The sequence below is a fragment of the Dipodomys ordii genome, unplaced genomic scaffold (genome assembly GCF_000151885.1).
Source record: "Dipodomys ordii isolate 6190 unplaced genomic scaffold, Dord_2.0 Scaffold103, whole genome shotgun sequence".
NCBI classification, from domain to species: Eukaryota; Metazoa; Chordata; class Mammalia; order Rodentia; family Heteromyidae; genus Dipodomys; species Dipodomys ordii.
Genome location: NW_012267319.1, coordinates 1841372 through 1851327, shown reverse-complemented (window position 1 = coordinate 1851327; position 9956 = coordinate 1841372). Strand labels below are relative to the sequence as shown.

The 9956-nt window shown below is 46.0% G+C and overlaps 1 protein-coding gene across 1 annotated transcript in view; it reads left to right on the top strand.

Moving 5' to 3' along the window:
• The first annotated feature begins 3935 nt into the window (after positions 1 to 3935).
• The window catches only part of Zbtb21 (zinc finger and BTB domain containing 21), a 24978-nt gene continuing 18957 nt past the window's right edge, over positions 3936 to 9956 (top strand). Inside the window, exon 1 of the mRNA XM_013027400.1 lies at positions 3936 to 3968. The gene's annotated coding sequence lies outside the window, so the exon portion shown is untranslated. The remainder of the gene's footprint in view (positions 3969 to 9956) is intronic.

Genomic DNA, 9956 nt, shown 5'->3' with positions numbered 1-9956 from the left:
GGGCCGCGGGCCCCGCTCCGTGCTGCTCTGCAGACGCCGCGTCCTGCAGTCCGGGGTCGGCCCGGGCCGGGGCTTCCCGGCCCTGGGGCCCCGGGTTCTGAAGAGAGGCACACGCGCAGCACGTTGGCAGGGGGTTAGTCAGGTACCCGGGCCGCCCCACCGCGGGGCGCCGCAGCCCCCGCACCCTGGGGTGGTTGTTGTTATTGTTGTCACGACTGTGTCTTGGTGCCCGCACTCGCCGCTCCGCTCACCTTTAGGGTCTGCAGGAGTCTGCTGCTGCGGTTCACGAACATGACTCTGAGTCATGGCTCGGGCTTGCACCGTGGTCCGTTCCTTCTAGCTTGGCTAAGAGGAGGTTCCTCCGCTTTGGAGGGGTTCTCATTGATTTTTTTTTTTCTCTCCTCTCCCTTTATGTGCCGGTGTTGGTGTTTGAACTCTGGGCCTTGCCGCTGTCCCTTAGTTTTTTTTTTTTTTCCACTCAAAGCCTCAGTTCTGTCACTTGAGCTTCACCTCCACTTCCAGCTTTATGCTGGTGAATTGCATGTAAGAATCTTACTCACTTTTCTACACTGGCTGGATTTGAGCCATGATCCTCACATCTCAACCACCAAGAGTAGCTAGGGTTACAGGTGTGAGCCACCAGGGCCCAGCTGGAATAAAAAAAACATTTTTCCCAGTAAATCCTCCTTGCACCTCTAATGATAAATAGTCACTGAGTTTAACTTTACCCCTAAATGTTGATGTCATACAGACAAGAAAGTTGAAGCTTACTGCCAAGTAATTTTGGGTTTAATTCTTTTGACAATGTTGTACTTCATTCTGTGGAAGTAAAGGTGGAAGAAAATAGAAGCCCTCCCCTGAGGAATTTGTAGTACTATTTAGCAGAAAATGAGATATGTACACTGAGGGGAAATGAGAAGTAGCAGAAGAGGGGTTAGGTAAACCCTGAAATCTCCAGCTAGGGAGCTGTTGTAGTTGTTACTGATGCCACACAGTATAGGGCTGGCAGTAGGAAGAGTGGGCAGATATTAGGGCTGTTTGAGGGCCCAGTTCACAAGCTGCAGTGATTGGCCAAAATGCAAAGTCGATTTGTAGCTAAGGAGACCTGGCTGGCAACACACCAAACTAAGTAGGGAAAGTGTGAAGATAAGCAGGTGTGAGGGTGAGGTGCCGGATTCTAGGACACACGTGAACACGTGGGATATGCTAGGATGAACAGGTTCTGTTGGCACCAGAGAGGGACAGATGTGGGAGTCCTCATCCTGTCTGGGCTCGAGACATGAGGTGGCAAAGCCAGGTCTTGAGCCCCAAGTTCAGTGCTCTCTGCGCAGTAGTAGATGCCTGCCAGGGCCTGTACTGGGTGTTAGAATGCATACATGAAAACAAGTGCAGATGTGCTGAAATCACCATGATCATTGAGCATGTTGGAGTGCTGTGGTTCAGGTGACTAAGCTTCTGACTGGAGCCAAAGCTTTGTAGAGACATTAATGTTTCAGCTGGATCTTTCTATGGAAGATAGCCAAGTAAAGGAGAAGTGGGAGATGACTTTTAGGTGGCAGAAGCTGGGTTCAGTTTTGCCGAGTAAAAGGTAAGGAGTGCCAGTTCAAGAAGGTTGCAGCCTGGTGCCAGTGGCTCACGCCTGTAATCCTAGCTACTCAGGAGGCTGAGATCTGAGACTCACAGTTCAAAGCCAGCCTGGGCAGGAAAGTCCATGAGACTTTATCTCCAAATAACCACCAGAAAACAGGAAGTGGCGCTGAGGCTCAAGCGGTAGAGCGCTCACCTTGAGCTGAAGAGCGCAGGAGCAGCGCCCAAGCCCAGAGTTCAAGCTCCACGACCGACCCAAAAAAAAAACAGGTGCAGAAGTTACTTGTGACTGGAGTCAGGAATCTTGTACACCTCTCTACAATTTGGATTCTTCTCTGGAAAATAATAGAGGATAATATACTAAAGGAGTGCGATGTTGTGACCAGTTTTATTTACTTAATTTACATTATGCCTTGGCATAATATCCAGCCCTGCATTAAATTGGAATAGAAGGTACAAAAAAGGAGAGCATATTTCCTGTTGTACAAATTGTCATGTTAAGCATTGTGAAGGGTACCAAGAGATAGTAGAGTACCCATCAGTCCTTGAAGAGTTGCAGCTATGGTACAGCAGGGGAAGCAGGTAGAATAAGGAGGGGAATGAACAAGATGTAAATGGTGCCAGCCCTGAATAGCAGAGCAAGAGGTATGCTCGTTCTAAGCTGGAGTAGTCTGTTTGCTTGGGCTGCTATAGTAATGTGCAGAGATCAGTGGCCTGTGCTATACTGTTTTCTTCTAATTAACAGGCTGAAAGAGGGATTGGCACATCTTTGCAAGGGCTTCCCTCCATGGGTGTCTTGTATCTTGATTTCTCCTCTTTTAGGGATACCAGTTTTATCAGGCTAGGACGCATTTTAACCTACCTCTATAAAGACCTCATCTCCAGATTTGATTGCTGGCGGTTAGGACTGGGGCATGAATGGGGGGTCATAGCTTCGGCTTAAATGGAGGCTTCCTGGAGCATTGGAACTTGAGCTGAGCAAGAGCAAGGTACAAATTTGATATCGTCCAGGATGCTCATACTGGGAAGGGAGAGATGTAAGCTGGGCAGGTTGTGTTGTAGGATCAAAGAATCAGAAGCAGAAAAAAAAAAATATCGTGGAAGATAACTAAGGGAAGTTTTAAAGGTAGTTTGGAAGCATGTTTATGGAGCTTGAAGTCCATTTTTATAAAGCTTTACAGTCTAGCCTGATGGAGAAACAACATTTTTTATTGTTTTAAGAATGGTGGATGGGCTGGGAAGTTGGCTCAGTGGTAGAATGCTTGCCTTGCATGCATGAGGCCCTGGGTTCGATTCCTTGGCACCACATAAGCAGAAAAAGTCGGAAGTGGTGCTGTGGCTCAAGTGGTAGGGTGTTAGCCTTGAACTGAAGAGCTGAGGGGCAGTGCCCAGGCCCAGAGTTCAGGCTCCACGACTGACAAAATAGAGAGAATGGTAGAGACTGGCTTTGTTTGTTTTAGGCCTCAGCCAAAACACTGCATGAAGGTGATGCTTGACAGTTCTCTGCCCCACGAGGAAGTCCTTCGCTTCCATTTTCATGCCATTAGCTATCTTCTTAATTTGTTCCTGTGATTATCCCCTCAATACCTCCCTAAAAAGCAGGACCCTGTGTTTCAGATATGTGTAACCATGCCTTTCACAACAAGAGGAGTTTAATGAGCTGAGGTAGTTAGAAACAGAGAGACAGAGAAACAGAGAGAAAATGTATATGTTGGATGACTGATCAAGGCCTTGTTGAAGAAAGCTTAGTCTAGCAGCAGCATTGTAAAGTATGGGTTTGGAAATACCAAGTGGAAACATATTCATCATGATTCCTTAATAGCAGAAACAGAAACAGAGCAGCTGACTTGACAAAGGAGTTTGTTGTAAAGATACCTAGCTTTAAGGAAAAGCTAAAGCCAAAAAACCTTAGGTCAAGAAGGACAAAACCACTAATTTCAGGAATGTATGCATGATTACATTTTCTGGCCTTCACTGAATTAAACTGCTCCTTCTATCTGTTGTCCTCTTAGGACCCTCATTCCAGGGAAGAAATGTCTAATTGGCCTGGCTCTGAGTGTGTGCCTGTGGCCACTATTTGTACTGGAGGGACCAGTGTTCTTCCAGAGCTGTATCAAGAGCTGTGTGCCTAGGAATGGGAATGACAGACGGAGGCTGACCTGGGGCCACTGTGCTCAGTGCAGCCTGTTACAGCAGGGTATTCTGCTGATTGCGGCCGAGAACATACTCTTGAACCAAATCCAAACCAGAGAGAGACTGAAAATGTGACGAGGTAGAATACAAGGTAGTAACCTGACTCCTCATGTAGCATCCAGGGAGCTAGTCTGACTTGGAAATCTGAGGAGCTTCAGGATGTCTGCATTGTCATCAAGTAAGTGACGGTAAGACTGAAACGCAGAGCTGGCTGACTTATGTCACCATCCAATAGTAAGAGAGCACCTCAGTGCTAAACTCAAAGGCAAGGGCTTGAGATGACTGGGCCTGTGTTCCAGAATCACTGGAGGAACCTTGGGTGTCTGCCTAGAGTTACATGCATCTCCTCTTTTTCTGGTATCAGGGCTAGGGTTATATAAGCAGTAGACTTGACTTTTCTGTGGACTATATTGTCCTCTGTGAGCTGTTAGCCATAATGATTCTCTTGTTTTGAAGCTTCTGGAAACCATATGCAAGGCAGAGTTTAGGAAGATAGAAGTATAGGGAATCCAGGTGGTAAGCGAGTCAGCCCTGTCCATAATCACATGTGCAGGAGAGTTTCTCTCAGCTCTTTCTGCTGCCCATAGCAAGCCTTTTTTTTTTTTTTAATTGCCCTCTTTCCTTTGAAGAGCTCCAACTCTCAGGTAGGCTTTTCTACCGTGGCCAGAGAAACAGAACTTGTGTTGCAGTGAGTCAGGTGGAGCTGAGCAGTGGAGGAGAGGGCCCTGGGCCACAGCAACTGGCATTTGTGCAAGAGATTCAGAGTCTTAAAAAAAGTCAGATACTGTGAGTCTGACGTACCAGCAAACTTACTGTATCTGGGTCAGAAAAATGTTTTCAGGAGAATGTGTACATACCCAGCCACAAAATGGCCTCTCTGAGACATGAACAGCAGAGGAATCAGTAGGGTTTTGTTGTTTAGGTTTTTTTTAGTGGTTTGTTGTTGTTGTTGTTTGGTCGGTTGTGGGGCCTGAACTCTGGGCCTGGGCACTGTCCCTCAGCTCTTCAGCTCAAGGCGAACACTCTACCACTTGAGCCACAGTGCTGCTTCTAGTTTTTCTGCTTATGTGGTGCTGAGGAATCGAACCCAGGGCTTCATGTATGCAGGCAAGCATTCTACCACTGAGCCACCTTCCCAGTCCCTAGTGTACTTACTTTGTATTATTATTTATTATTATTTATAAAGGTGATGTACAGAGCAGTTATTGTTACATAAGTCAGATAATGAGTACATTTCTAAAATGTCACTCCTCTCACTCTCTCTCAGTTCCTGTCCCTACCTACAAGTTGTTTTGTTCATTTTCCACAGTGTCTAATGAGTGCCACTGCTGCATGTGCCTTCTTTGTCCCTCCATTTTGGAGTCAGGAGTTTTGAGGATTCAGTCCCCATTTCAACTGCCACAGTGGTCAGCTGGACCGTCACATGACATTCAGCAGTTGCTATTTTTCCCTGCATTTCATAGTTTTCAGTTAAGTTGCTGGAATCAGTAAACAAGATACACTTAACTATGGTTAAAATAGAAAAAGTCAAAATGCTATCTCTTTGCAGCTAGATTGGGAAGGGACCATTGTTTCTACAGCATAATAAAAGAACTAAAATATAAAAGCAAGAGACGTAAGTGAGGACGAGCGGTCCGCAGCACCCAACCCTCTTCTCCCTCTCTCCTCTCTCCCTATCTTTAGAGTTTTCAGGTCCTGGGGAGAACGGATGGTCGCTGTTTCTCTTATGATGCCTCAGTGGCCTTATTTTAGCCCCCAAGACCCCTGTGCTTTGTGACTTCCCCTTGAGCCTCATACCCTCCTCCTCCTGTGTATCCTTTGTTCAAGTCAGACAAAAACACCTATCTTGTTTGTATGTTGCACATACTGCTCTTGTTCCAGAAGTGCCTCCCACCTTTCCTGCTTGTTTCCTTCCTACATTTTTGATTTCTCACCTGCATGACCATCACCTGCACTGCATCAAGACCTCTGCAGATAGCTGTCTGCTTGATGCCTGCATACTGGACTGCCCCAACAGATGACCTTGTCCTGTCCACAGGTGCGATTCCAAGCTCCAGGAGACAGGCCGTGTTGGTCAGGTTGGCATCTCTGTGTCTAGCTCTCCGCTACCCATTCTAGCTCCATAAGGTGGTGGGATGCCCAGACCAGACCAGACCATCAGCATGCAATGATTAAGAGGCGCCTGGGTTCTATGCTAAGACTCACAATTCCACTCGCCATCTGTCAGGCCCTCACAGGCAAATGACTGGCCTGACATATCTAGCTCACATGAGAATTTAGAGGTAACTAGAGGCAGTATGAAGGCAAGGTCAAGAGCAGAGCTTCGGCCTGATCTTCTGCTTTATCTGAACGGCCTTGGGCAAGTTGCTCAACCCTGCGTGCTTTGGTTTCCTTGTCTATAAAATGGGGATAAGCCCAATGGGTGACTCATCTGTCATCCTAGCTACTCAGGAAGCCCGAGATGTGAAGATCAGGGTTTGAAGCCAGCCCCAGCAGACAAATCCTTTAAACTCTTCTCTCCAGTTAACCAGCAAAAGGCCAGAACTGGAGGTGTGGGTTAAGTGGTAGAGCACAGCCTTGTGGGGTAGGGAGATGAACAAGAATGTGAATTCAAGCCCTTGTACTAGCACACACAAATAAGTAAAATGGAGACAATAATAATACCTACCTCCAGGATTGTAATATTGAGTTAGTATAGGAGTGGTGTTTACTCTTATGTATGCAGCAGAGTGAGCATGCAAATAGTAGCTTTTTATAAGTACGCAATTAATGTTTAATAGAATAGACAACAAATGTAAGGTTACTGTGCACTGTCACAAATTGTTCCTTTGTCAGAAACTTGTACAACTAATTTCCACATTTTTGTTCAAAAAGATAGAAGCCTGTGCTCCAAGATCATTGGAAGCCCTTACTGAAATCCAACATAGGGACCATCAAGGAAGGATAGAGGAATTTGTAAACAATGAAATGTGAGCACAATGTTGCTTTCTGCAGTAGAGTACATATGGTATGTGAACTGTCATGCTATGCTTTGTGGCCAGGGATGTGGACAACCCAATATAGACTGAGTCTTAAAGTTAAGGGGTTTTATTTTCTCTATATATGGATGTTTAGCTGGGGAATGATTCTAGAAAGTGCAAGAAAGGGAGTTGAGGATGTCCATAAAGGTATACTAACAAACACATAGCTCATGCCTGTAATCCTGACTACTCTGGAGGCTGAGATCTAAGGATCACTTTAAAGTCGGCCTGGGATAGGAAAGTCCATGAGCCTCTTATCTCTAACTAATCACCAGAAAGCTGGAAGTGGAGCCCTGGATCAAGTGGTAGGGTGCTAGCCTCAAGGATAGCACCCAGGCCCTGAGTTCCAGCCCCAGGACTGCACAGAGTTTTAAAAAAAGAAGATCATCCCTTGACTCCTCTAGTCACTCTGTTAGAAATCTTGCTTTCCCTGTGCTGTGCCCACCTGGTCCCGGCCTGCCGGCTCATGGCAGTAGGCTCCTCCTAGTTTTACCTTGCTCCCTCATCTGTGTCTGTTGTCCACAACATAGGACTGCTATGTTCATAGTTACACATAACTCAGGCTTTGTCATCCTCTGCTTAGAATCTCCTGTTCTCTGCATTGCACATGTTCCCCCATGGCCCACAGCCCTACCCAGTCAGCCCTCCTTGCTTCTGGGATGTCGTCGTCCATGACTCTAGAGCAGGAGCTCCACCCCTGCCTCACCTGGCTCCTGCCTTAGCTGTGGCATTTTCCCATCGGAACCTCCCGGCTTGTCCCTCACTCTCTCATCTTCTCAAATGAATAAATAAATGACTTAAGAAGTTATTGGCACTGCTTGTACTGGTAGCAGATACTATCATTTGATTCTCTAGCACTGTGTGGTTAGCCCAGGACACTAGTGGTCTTGACTCTGGCTCCCAGGCAAGGGCGCATTTCCCATCTCATGCATCTGAATGCGTTACCTACTTGCATACGTGAAGACGTCCAGCTGAAACGGGCTTCTCAAGTTCTTACTTTGGTGCATTCTGACACTTTTTTACTCTGTCCTAGTTTTATCTGTTTTACCTTGCTAGTTTCAAGCCAGAATTGAGCTTAAGAACTCATTAGACAAATTCCAGCTCAACTTTTGCTTCTGATCCACTGCGTTTTCCTGTGGCATCTTCAGAAATTCATTCATAGTACCACCACTGCCCTGCCAGTACAAAGCTGAGTCAATACCTATGGCATTATTAGCTCTTTTTTTCCCTTCGTAGACCCCCATAAAAGAGGAGAACATTTCCTTTTAAACACTGATGAATGTGTGAATTTTTTTTATGGTAGTACTAGAGTTTAAACTCAGCACCTCACACTGGCTAGGCAGGTCCCTACCACTTGAGCCATTTTACCAGCCCAGATGTATGGTTCTTGAAGTATAATAGGTGTAAGTTAAATGGTGCACAGAAGAGGGAAAGTCTCTGTCAAGCAGTTACAGGCAGAAGAATTGCACTTTCCCTTTGAGTGTGAAGGGATAAGAGGCGTGAAGGGAAACCCCGAGAATGCTGAAGACCATGTGCTGTGGGGTCACTCCACATGGTGTCTACCCCATTGTTCTCCCTGGACTCCCCTGAAGAGCCTGGGCCTGGCACAGGCAGACACCCCTTGGAGTTAGGAGGGAACATGCAGGTGTCATGGGACGGGGTGTGATGTTGTCCCACTGAAACCTCTCTAGAATGTTCTCAGTCACTTTTGATCCGTTCTTGTAATAAAAATAAATTTCAAAGCAATATTTTGATATGGTGTTGGGGATTGAACCAGAGCTTCACATGTGCTAAGCAAGCTTCCTAGTGCTATCCATGTACTTTTAATAGAATATGGCATTATAAAATGAACCCACCAGCCAGGCGCTGGTGGCTCATGCCTGTAATCCTACCAACTCAGGAGACAAATCTGAGAATCCCAGTTTGAAGCCAGCCTGGGCAGGAAAGTCCATGAGACTCTTTATCTCTGATGAATTATCAAAGAGCCAGAGGTAGAGCTGTGGGTCAAGTAGTAGAGTGCTAGCCTTGAGGGAAAAAAAAAAAAAAAAAAAGCTCAGGGACAGTGTCCAGGCCCTGAGTTGAGGCCCCAGGACTGACACCAATAAAAACAAACAACCAGGTGAGGTTCTTATGTCACAGGAGCCCACATGGAGGGCCACAGGAGAAGAGCAAGGAGATTCCTCCGTGAAATGGCTCAGCCTTCACCAAGAGCATGGGATAGAAGGTACAAATGCATTAAGTGCCTAGTAGTCCTGCTATCCTAAAAGTTATCTGCGTGTTTGTTGAGCACTTAGTGTGTTGTAGAGTCTATCATCTAATTGTTGCCACGGTATAGTTACTACACGGGGTTTGAGCACAGGCCAACAGGCCCTTCCACAGACATTGGCTTGCACCAGAGGAGCCGGCACCTCAGCTGAGTGTAGCACCAGTTCTCACTCTCATGATGCCTCCTTGGCTTGGTTTTAGACCTGAAGAGAATTTTGGTGAATTTCAGTCTAACCTCGTAAGTTTCTGGACTTCTCACTGGGCTTTTTAGCTCAAGGCTGGCATTCTATCACTTGAACCACTGCCACATTTCTGACTTTTTGTTGGTAATTGCAGATAAGTGTCTCAAGGAGACAGCCAGTCTAGCTCCAAACCATGATCTCAGAACTCAGCCTCCTGAGAAGATAGGCTTATAAGCATGAGCCACCAGTGCCCAGCCAAGCTAGAGGGCATTTTGTTTTCTGTTCTTGAAAATGTAATTCAAAAGATTCTAAGGCAAAGAATGAAAAGGAAAGGAAAGATAAAAAGAAAAGAACGTTATTGATTTATGTTTCTAATGTTTAATAAACACTTTGGTTTTGTAATTATCAAATGATTTTCTCTTTGTAAATTCTTTTTCCACCCCTCATCAACATTTACATTGTGTTTATGTGTATATAAATGTAGTAAAAGTGATGGAGAATCATGGACCTAGGAATTGGGATAATCTCATACTTGGTATTCTCTGAACATGAAGTAGAACTAAGTAGCAACTGGGTAAATACCCTAAGGAATAAACCCTTATTTTTTTGGGGGGGGGTCTGGTCGTGGGGCCTGAACTCTGGGCCTGGGCGCTGTCCCTCAGCTCTTCAGCTCAAGGCTAGCACTCTACCACTTGAGCTACAGCGCCAC